This window comes from Xyrauchen texanus, chromosome 31 (assembly GCF_025860055.1).
Source record: "Xyrauchen texanus isolate HMW12.3.18 chromosome 31, RBS_HiC_50CHRs, whole genome shotgun sequence".
NCBI lineage: Eukaryota > Metazoa > Chordata > Actinopteri > Cypriniformes > Catostomidae > Xyrauchen > Xyrauchen texanus.
Window position 1 is genome coordinate 32541178 of NC_068306.1, and position 11107 is coordinate 32552284.

Here is an 11107-nt window from a genome sequence, read left to right on the forward strand (position 1 = left end):
CAGGGGGCGCTCGTTGAGGGGGGGGTACTGTCATGTTTTTGTCTCGTCCTGTCATGATATGTTTTGTTCCTGTTCTTTCTCTTTACTCTGTCGCCCTCTGCTGGTCTTTATAGGTTACTTTTCCTTTCCTTTCTCTCCTCCTCCAGCTGTTCCTCATCTCCCCTTAATTCCTTGTTAGTTCTCTTCCCACCTGTTCCCGTTTCCCCGCTGATTAGGTCTCTACTTCCCTCTCTGCTTTTGCTGCTTTCTTTGTCTGAGTCTCACTTGAGTTTCACACGCAAGGAGCAATCACTGTCTCGTTTGTCGCTGTCCAGTCCTGTCCTGTTGGGATCCGCTTGTCAACGCTATCTGTTCACTACTAATCGTCTCGATATTTGTATTCTGTCCAGTTCGCCCTACGCTGCGAGTGATCTGGTTACCACAGTCTCGCCTCGACCCTTGTCTACCCTTGGGGCACCTGCAGCCTGTCGCCGCTTCACTACTACCCCGACCGCTGCCTAAGGACTCTCACTGAAAGCTGTCTGAGGAAGTTTTCCATTATTTATCGCCCTCTCTGCGGGTATTTTGTGTTTGCCATTACCTCTCAAAGAGAAGATTTGTGTTCTTCATTTTTTGCTGCTTTGAACTGTCATTAAAGACTCTTTTTGTTTATATCGCTTTTGGGTCCTCACTTACCTTCATAACAGTGGGCTTTTCTGTGTTTTGAAATGGTCATTCAGAGTGATAATGTAACTGGGCTCTTATGACATCAGTTTTTAAGTGTAAATTTTTTAAATCAGTGCAGCAATATATCAGTACGCTTTGTCCCACATGTCATGAGCAGTATTTACGCATTTACCCCACGCCCACGTGGGGGTACTGGAAACTATCACAGTTACTTCAGGCGGATTAACTGTGTAAATCACTGCCATTCGCGTGATGGACAACTGGAGTGCGAACAGACAGCATTTCTGCGTGTGCACAGCGAGGTGCACGGGGCGTGCTTGCGAGAGATGTGCGGGCGTGAGTCGATCGTCTGGTGAAGAGATTGGCTTTGTTATTATGTTATGTTTAGCTTTATAATGTTGCCACCCATTCACTTGCATTGTATGGACCTACAGAGCTAAAATATTCTTCTAAAAATCTTAATTTGAGTTCTGCAGAAGAAAGGAAGTCATACATATCTTGGATGACATAAGGGTGAGTAAATGATGAGAGAATTTTCATTTTTGGTTAAACTATCTCTTTAAAGTGATAGCTCAGCCATAATTTAATATTCTGTCATAATTTCACTACCTCATGTAGTTCCAAACCAGTGTGACGCTTTGCATTATGTGGAACACAAAATATGTTAGACAGAATGTTAGGGACTGACAGTCTCAGTCACAATTCACTTTCAAAATATGGAGAAAAAAAAACATTCACTGAAAGTAAATAGTGATTCAGGCAAAATTTTTGTCTAATATCTCCTTATTGTGTTGCATGAAAGAAAGAAAGTTATATGGGATAGGAACATGACGGTGAATGATGAAGATTTTCCATTAATAATAATCATAATTCTGTATTACATGCTAAATGTGTATTATGTAATGGAATATATGGGAGTTAACATCCATTATGTCACTTGTGAAAGTAACAAGTTACTCAATACTTGAGTACTCGTTTAATTGGATACTTTCTTACTCTTATTCAAGTTATTATTTATGTTAGTACTTTTACTTCTACTTGAGTAATTATGTGTAGAACAGTTAAAGGATGGAGGACAGAAAACAGGTCTTCAGCACACGGTAAGCCTTTTAATTCTCTTTTTGGTGACAGCAGTAGTAACATAGACACACACAATACAATAAGGACTCAAACGCTGGGTTTGCTGTCGGTCTCTCTCTTCCCATGCTCTGTGGCTGCTGGCTTTTTATCCGCTCTCCTCGCTCTACTGCAATTAGAGACAGGTGTTAGACATAATTTGGCTCAGGTGTGAGCGCCCTTACAGCTTTTCTCTCCCGGACGGGCGCTTGACCACGCCCCCGCTGCCACATACCCCCACCGCCCGACTCAGGCCGGGCGTCATCCGACCTGCCTACCACTCCCCATTTCTGGAGAGGAAGTCAGCAGCAGCCATCTGCACCCCGGTCTGTGGACCACCTTGAACTTAAAAGGCTGGAGGGCCAGATACCAGCGGGTGATCCGGGCGTTAGTATCTTTCATGCGGTGGAGCCACTGCAGTGGGGCATGATCCGAGCAGAGGGTGAAGGCCCGCCCCAGCAGGTAGTATCGGAGGGTGAGGACTGCCCACTTGATGGCCAGACACTCCTTCTCTACGGTGCTGTACTTAGTCTCCCTTAAGGAGAGCTTCCGGCTAATGTACAGCACCGGGCTCCTCTCCCTCCACCACCTCGTGAGTACGACCCCCAGCCCTCTGTCTGAAGCGTCCGTCTGCAATACAAAAGGAGAGAGAAGTCAGGTGCATGCAAAGCGGCCCCCACAAAGTGCAGCTTTAATCTGCGTAAGCGCCTGTTGGCACTGCTCTGACCATTGGACCGGATCTGGAGCCCCTTTTTAGTGAGGTCAGTCAGCGGGCTGGTGACGTCCGAATAATTAGGCACAAATCTTCTGTAATAGCCAGCCAGCCCCAGGAACTGCCTCACCCCTTTTTTGGTCTTAGGTCTAGGGCAAGTCGCAATCGCCGTGGTCTTATCAATTTGGGGACGCACCTGGCCATGACCCAAGTGGAACCCCAGATACCGTACCTCCACCGCCCAACCGCAGCACTTCTTGGGGTTTGCTGTGAGCCCGCCCGCCGCAGCGATCTCAGGGCGGCCCTCAGATGTTGCATGTGCGCTGCCAATCATTGCTATAAATGATAATATCATCTAAATAGGCAGCGGCATACGCGGTGTGCGGTCTGAGGATCCGATCCATGAGTCGCTGAAGCGTGGCTGGTGCCCCAAACAAACCGAAAGGAAGCGTCACAAATTGGTGTAATCCAAGCGGCGTAGTGAAGGCTGTTTTCTCCACGGGACATTGGTGTCAAGGGGATCTGCCAATAACCCTTCGTTAAATCCAAGGTCGAATAAAATCGAGCAGTACCTAACCGATCGAGCAGTTCATCAACACGGGGCATTGGGTGCAGCGTCAAATTTAGACACAGCGTTGACTTTTCTGTAATCCACACAGAATCGAACAGACCCATCACTCTTGGGAACAAGAACAACTGGGCTGGACCAATCACTGTGGGATTCCTCTATTACGCCCATATCAAGCATCGCATCTAATTCTTCCGTACTATTTTCTTTTTATGTTCGGATAGCGATAGAGGCGACAACGCACCACAGCGCCCGGCTCGGTCGTCGATGTGGTGCTGTATGATGTTTGTGCGGCCCGGTAGAGGGAAAACACATCCGCAAATTCCTTTTGTAATTCAGAAACCTCTGTGAGCTGCCGCGGTGAGAGTTGGTCTCCACAAGTAACGAGTGTTGAGATTGTAGTTTTTGTTTATCTCGGTCCGAGCTCCGCCCTCTCGGAACTGCCGTGGCCAGCGTCACAGAGGCGCCTCCTCCCTCCATAATTTCAGGAGGTTGAGGTGATAAATTTGACAGCGCCCCTCTATCGGTGCGTTTAACCTCATAATCGAGATCCCCCACTCGTCGTGTGACCTCAAAGGGTCCTTGCCACTTGGCGAGTAATTTAGAGCTTCGATGTTGGGAGTATCTGAGTACCTTGTCTCCGGTGCAAATATCCGTAGCCGAGCACCCCTGTTATACAGCCGGCGTTGGCGTTCTTGAGCTTGGAGCAAATTCTCCTGTGTTAGTTGCCCCAGTGTGTGGAGTTTTGCTCTAAGATCGAGAACGAACTGAATTTCATTTTTACTATTAGAAGGTCCCTCCTCCCAGCCAGCGGATGGCGTCAAGGACACCGCGAGCGTCGCCCGTACAGCAGCTCAAGCGGGGAGAACCGGTGGAGGCTTGCGGGACCTCTCGTACTGCAAACAACAGGGGTCTAGCCACTTATCCCAATTTCTAAGCGTCATCGGTATGCAATTTACTGAATCATGTTCTTGGCGTTTTATTAAATCGTTCCACTAGGCCATCTGTCTGAGGATGAGTAGCAGCTAGTCTTGAATCGATTTGATGCCCAAGAGCTCGTAAAGTTAGCGAAGTGTTAAGTGACATAAAAGTCGTGCCTTGATCGGTGAGGATTTCTTTCGGAATCCCCACCGGAGATTATCTTGAAGAGTGCCCCTGCAACACTACGTGCGGAGATGTTGCTCAGAGGCACTGCTTCCGGATATCGCGTCGCGTAATCCACTAGGACTAACACGGCGATGTCCGCGTGCTGACCGTTCTAATGGCCCGGCGAGGTCCATCCCAATTCTTCGAAGGGGACCTCGATTAATGGTAGAGAGCGCAATGGCGCTTTTGGGGTGGCGGTGGGTTTACCAGCTGACATTCACGGCACGCCGCACACCACCTGCGGGCGTCACCGCCAATGCCTGGCCAATAGAAGCGGGCTATTAGGCGGAGAAGTGTTTTCCGTTCCCCTAGGTGACCGGCCATGGGATTATAGTGATCCGCCTGGAAAACCATTTCCGGCGGCTCTGTGGAATCAATAATTGCGTTACTTCCTCCTTTGTTTGAGCGTCCTGCGTCACTCTGTATAACCGATCTTTAATAAGCGAAAAATACGGATATGAAACGGCGACACCGGCGGAGTTGTTGACCATCGATTACTCTCACTTGGTCAAAAGCGTGCTTAAGGGTTTCATCCGCGACTGCTCCAAGGGAAGTCCCCTCCGGGAATTCCGGAGAGGAGGCGACCACCTCGCCCCTTCCACGTCATTCGAGCAGCAGAGGGCGGCCCCAGCTCCGCCTCCCCGCCAAAGCATCGCACATCACACATCCCTTCACTTTCATGCAGGACCCATCCGCACAAACTCCCTCCAATAACTTTCTAAAATTCGGCCAATCAGTACCCAAAATTAGCGGATGGGTGAGTGAGGAACTAACCGCTGCCTCCACACTATGTCTTTCTCCCGAATTTGATCGCCAGAGTCACCACGGGATACTTGTGAATATCCCCATGCACACACCTCACCCTCACCAGTTTAGCTGAGCCCAGAGCCCGGGTTGAACCAAGCGTTGGTGGATGGTGGTCTGGTTACAGCCGGTATCCAACAAAGCTTGGTATGTACCCCTGGATCCTTACCGAATCCAGTGCGCTCCAGCCCGATCGGGGGCAGCCTGCGGGACATCGGAGACCCGCACCACTGTCCCTATTTCCATCAGCGGACACTGATCCAGGAAGTGGTCGGGTCTCCGCACCTCCAGCAGACCGGCCCGAGGCTGCGGCCGCACCGTGCTGGCGGGTGCCCCCACCTGAGGAGGAGGCGGCTGAAGGGCGAGGGAAGGGCTAGGCGGGTGTTCCCACGGCCGGGAAGCTGGTCTCCACGAGTCCTCCAGCGCCTGCGGGGCAGGAAGCGGGCCCTGGGGAGAGAGCAGAGTGAGAGGGAAGAGGGGAGGGAAGAAAAACAGGGGAAGGCACAGGGGAAGGGGAGGGAGAGAGAGGGCTCATCCGCCCTGGGAATCGCCGCCATGTGGTCCTCCAGCGAGTCGCACGGCTTCCTCCAGCGGCGCCGGGCGGTGGCACTGGACCCACTCCGCCCGTTTTCGGGGCAAGCGCTGGACAAACTGCTCCAGTACCACCTGATCGACTAGCTCCTCGGCGTCAGCGGTCCTGCGCGAGCAGCCACCTCCGACAGGCATCCGCGGGCAGCTGGGCGGCATAAGCGGGCGGTCGGTTTATCCAGCTTCAAGGCCGGAAGAGCTGGCGAATTTCTTCCGGACTCCGACCAACCCGTTGCAGGATGGCTCTCCTCAGATCGGTGTAAGCCAGGAGGCTTGCTGCCGGCAGCTGTTGTGCCGCGAGCTGTGCTTCCCGGACAAGAGAGGGACGAGGCGGGCTGCCCACTGGTCCGGGGCCAACCCCAAATTTCCGCCGTGCGTTCGAAGAGGTCCAGGAACGCCTCTGGATCATCTGCCGGCCCCATCTTCTGTAGCGAGGCGGGGGCAGGGTGGCGCGGGGTCGGGGTCGCGGCTGCGTCTGGGGCAGCCTCCTGGCTGAGGAGGCTCGGATGGCAAGGCGGTCCTCTGCTTGAGCCCGCATTATCTCAAAGAACCGGCGATCCTGGTCCTGTCGGAGCTCCACCAGAGCCTGTTGGTGGCCCTGATGAAGAGTAGCGAGGGACTGGAGGACTTCCGCCAGCTGGGAGGACTCTATGGGGCGATTCTGTTCCATAATTTGGAACAAGAACAGGTGTTCCTAATAGCTTCCCGGGTTTCGGCACCAGTGTAGAACAGTTAAAGGATGGAGGACAGAAAACAGGTCTTCAGCACACGGTAAGCCTTTTAATTCTCTTTTTGGTGACAGCAGTAGTAACATAGACACACACAATACAATAAGGACTCAAACGCTGGGTTTGCTGTCGGTCTCTCTCTTCCCATGCTCTGTGGCTGCTGGCTTTTTATCCGCTCTCCTCGCTCTACTGCAATTAGAGACAGGTGTTAGACATAATTTGGCTCAGGTGTGAGCGCCCTTACCGCTTTTCTCTCCCGGACGGGCGCTTGACCACGCCCCCGCTGCCACATTATGTTTTTAAAGTAATTGTACTTTTACTTGAGTACAGTTTTTGGCTACTCTACCCACCTCTGTCTTTGTGCACTTTCTAGCTTGTTTCTCCTTTCACCCAAATAAATTCTTTGTGTACGTGAGCACACTTGGCAATGAAGCTCATTCTGATTATTATTTGTTATAATAAGTAGAATTAAAGGATATATTAAGATTGGAGAAAGGAAACAGGATGTGCAGAACAGTTGCACACAATGTAGATTCACACTCGGCTCACTTGCAGAAAAGATGCATATTGCAACATCTTTACTCACCACACCATTGCAGTGACAATAACATTGTACTTTGTCATAATTTTCTGTAGTCACAAGACTATTGGGGTGCAAATAGCTGGCAGGTGCTATTTACACCTGGGCACAAATAGTCACTTAGAAAATGGTCCAAATTAACACATGTGGCTCAACTTACCCCCAACCTTGACTAAACATTTTAGAAGTTGTTTGGCTCTTTTTTTATTAAGTTATTTTTATTTCAGTTTAAAGAAAACATTCTAAAACATGTACTTATAATATAAAATATGTATTGAACCTTGGCCTAGAGGCCACCTTAGTAAAAATTGGCACCTCTTACCACATTCTCTCTCAGCAGTTAGCTGTGGATTTTAACACCCTCCATATGCATCAGTCCTAATTGCCAAACCTGGCACACTGTACCAGTCTAAATGTCATTAAGCTGACTCCCTGTGTCTTTATTCTTATCTCATGCAACACACAAGGCAGAGAAATAAATCTGCTTGTTTAGGGGAAAAATGTCCTAATGCCCAGCCAAATGGAAAGGCTGATGGGCCACATTCACATAATGGACTAGTGCACTTGCGAGGAGAGTAACCACACTGCTATGTATAAATGCTTGGTTTCCCAAGAGCAGCCAAGCAGTATGATCTCACAGAGTCACCAACTAGTGGCAGACTGCCATTCATTATGATGAAGACGAAGACTAATTTTGGCAGCTGACCTTTCATTAACCATTCATTCATAGCCTGACCCCTGCAGGTGCACTGGTGGTAAAAAGCTGGATCTTTATGGTATTTTGAATTTTATGGAAATGCCTGGGGATGGAAAAGACGTTATGCTCAACGAGATATTACAAGACAGTTCAAGTGTGGAAGATGCAGTCATAGAGACAGCAAGGATCTTGTGTCTAAAGTGGGGTTGGTAACCGAGAACTGGTTCCACTTAAATAATAATAATACTAATAATAATAGAAACAAGTTTTCCATGACTTTTGTTTCCATTAAAAGTTCTTAAATGTGAATTTTCCTCAGATGTGGATGAAACATCATACTAAATACTCTATTTATTGAATTCTCAGAGCAGGGAATTGAGCTTTTGAATCTACAGAGCACAATTTACAGATCAAAAGGTGAAGGACGACTCTGAAAAGAATAATTTTTATGAGCTGGTGCTTTTGAATTTATAGCGCAAAACACAGTGCAACCAGTGTAATCCAATTCCTGAACAAATTACATCTGTGGCTGAAACCTAAAATTGCAAGCGTCTTGCAAAGGAGCATTTGCATCAGTTGTAATTTGGCACTGCTCTTCTACACAAATGAATCTCATGGTTTGAGGTTACCTGGACTTTGCCTGTGATTACTCCAATAAATTCATACCATGCTATTTTCATACTGATATTAGTTTAAACATTTATGACCGAGATATTACTTGCTTTGAGATAGCTAAACAACATTCTTATTTACATATTTTAATTAAAAAAATTGGAATTATATTTTTTACTCACAATGTTGCATATGCGTGCTTTTCCTGGATGTCTCAACTGAGAGGAGAATGTCAGATTACGTCAATAATTACGTCATACATCAAATCAAAATGTATCACACTAAAAGCGATTCTATCGCTTTAAAAGACATTAATTTAACCACTGGAGTTGTATTGATAACTTTTACGCTGACTGTCTGTTATTTTTGGAGCTTCAATTGTCTGATCACAATCCTTTTGCATTTTAAGAACCTACTGAACTGAGATATTTTTCTATTTTTTTCCTTCAAATGTGTCCTGGTAAAGATAGAAAGTCATACACACCTGGGATATCATGAGGGTGAGTAAATTATGACAGAATTATAATTTTTTGGTGAACTATCCATTTAAAACATGAAAACTAATATGAGAGCTTCAACAACCCTACCAGAAAACACAGTGGCGGGCCATGCATTAAATAGTCTAGGCCTTCAGTGTGATTCATGCCATTAAGAAAATACAGTTTCACAATGAATAAGACACCATATGCCTTTGGGCATCATACATTATGTCGCAGCTAACTAATAATACCAACTGACATTTTAAAAACACATCCACGCACGAAAGCCAGAACTTGAAACAACACTTAATGCTCAAGCATGCCTAATTTTAGGCTGGAAAAATCTTTCTGATAATATTTGCTATTTAAATGTTGCTTGCAATAAATTTCGTTTCGACAGGGTACATGGTTATGCTGCATTCCATTCAAGATGGATGTGGGATATTCCTACTTGATATCTCCAACCATAAATGAATTCCATTCCCTGATATTCGGAACTGCAATGCTCCCCTTAGCTTAGCAGGGGTTAGACTCACATTAGAGATGTCTCCTAGCAACCCAACTGATAAACAATGCTGCAGCGCTACAGCTGTATGATTATCAAAAGAGATTAAAATGTTTTATACACCTGTTTCTGCAGGCATTTGTTAAACAGTCATGTATCATGTAATGTGGAAACAAACTCATTTATTGATATTACTTAAAAAACATTTTATCTCTCTGAGTGTCAACATGTTTGTGTGACATTATCTCGAAAAGAATTTCTGCATGAGCCTACAAGTTGTAATTCTGACAATGCATTCCATTGCAGTTTTCCTAGTAGGAAGTTGTAAAATCCAACTTTCCAAGTTGAATGGTATGCAGCACTACTTTTCAAAACTTGATTTGACACTGAATGCTCAAGCAGCCTAATTTATACTTTACAGAAAACTCCTGATGTTGCTATTATGATGCAAAAAGCACTTACCATTTTACCTGAAGTGAAAATCAGTCCTCCTTTCCAGTTTAATAAATTAAGCAATCACACGGTCATGCAGAACATTTTGTGATCCATAAGTATCTCTTTCTCAATGGCGATAGCGGCAGTGATGACAGCCGACTCGTCAATCAAGGCCAGATAGAAGGTGTGAAACAGTGAAACAGTTGTCAAACTTCGCTTGTAAGCATCAAAGAATAAATTCTGACAGGATACACTTTACATTTTTCTATATTTGTCTGTAAAGTGGAAAGAGTGGAAATCGATTAAAAATACATAGGCATAAAGGTGATTGAGAATTAAAGGATGAAAAATATTTATTTATTTTACATGTTAGGCCAGCATAGAAGCCTGAAAATTCACCACTGAGAACATATCCAAACATTATGTAAGGGATAATGATCGGTCAGTCGGTTTTTATCGCAAAATAAATTGACAGGGTGATTAAGTCTTGTATTACCCTGAAGAGGATTATTTTGTAATAACAACTGGCTGACTGTACATTATCTCGCTTATTACACGGCTACTAACCAAGTAAATAAATACATGAACATAAAATATTGATTTATGTTGTAAGTATGCAATTATGTGAGAAGAAATAAATCGCTAAACAGCTGAAATCCACCTCTGGATTGTGACAAATTTCTCTTGGTGTTTATTTTGTAATTAATGAAGGTCTGACTGCTCATTGTTTATCCTATTACAAGACTACTTGCCAAATAAATAAATGCACATTAAACACTGATTTGAGTTGAGTTTGATTTTATTAGCTTACTTGTAGATATTGATCCAAGAAGCAGAAAAGATACACGGATGAGCAGGCTGATGCATAGAGGTGCGGTTGTTACAGAGAAATGTCTGACCGCTAGATGGTGCCATTTACCAATCAGAACCAAGCATTTCAAAAAGCTGTGTAATATAGAAAGTAAACAACTTCACCAAACTGAGAATGGTTAAACATCCATCCAGACTGCTCACCGCTTTTGTCCTGAACTGCGACTGACTAAACAGCTGTCGCTTCCCCACACGCGAGCGTCACATTGGCCGGTCCTTCTTTTCTGAGCTTATGGACATGACGTATACACACAAGTACAAATGTGTCATGCAGTGTCATGCCAAAACCAAGTTTTTAGTTAAGTTATTATATTAGACTTAAAATACCATTGAATCTGGGTGAGACAAGGATAGGATTTTGAACACAGATTTTTTATGTATTTGTTCGATAATTTACTTTTGTTAATTCTAACCAACATATTTTCTGTAGTGCAGCTTTCAGGAAATGTAATCGTTAAGAGTAACCGGAAAGGAAATTGTTAAATTCTTTGATGCTCATTCCAAGTCTAAAGTTTGCAGGTTTATATTGTAATGTGTTTTGTCAGGTAACCTATAAACTCTTGTTGGTCCAAGGTAGCAGTAACAATTGTGTGGAGCAGTA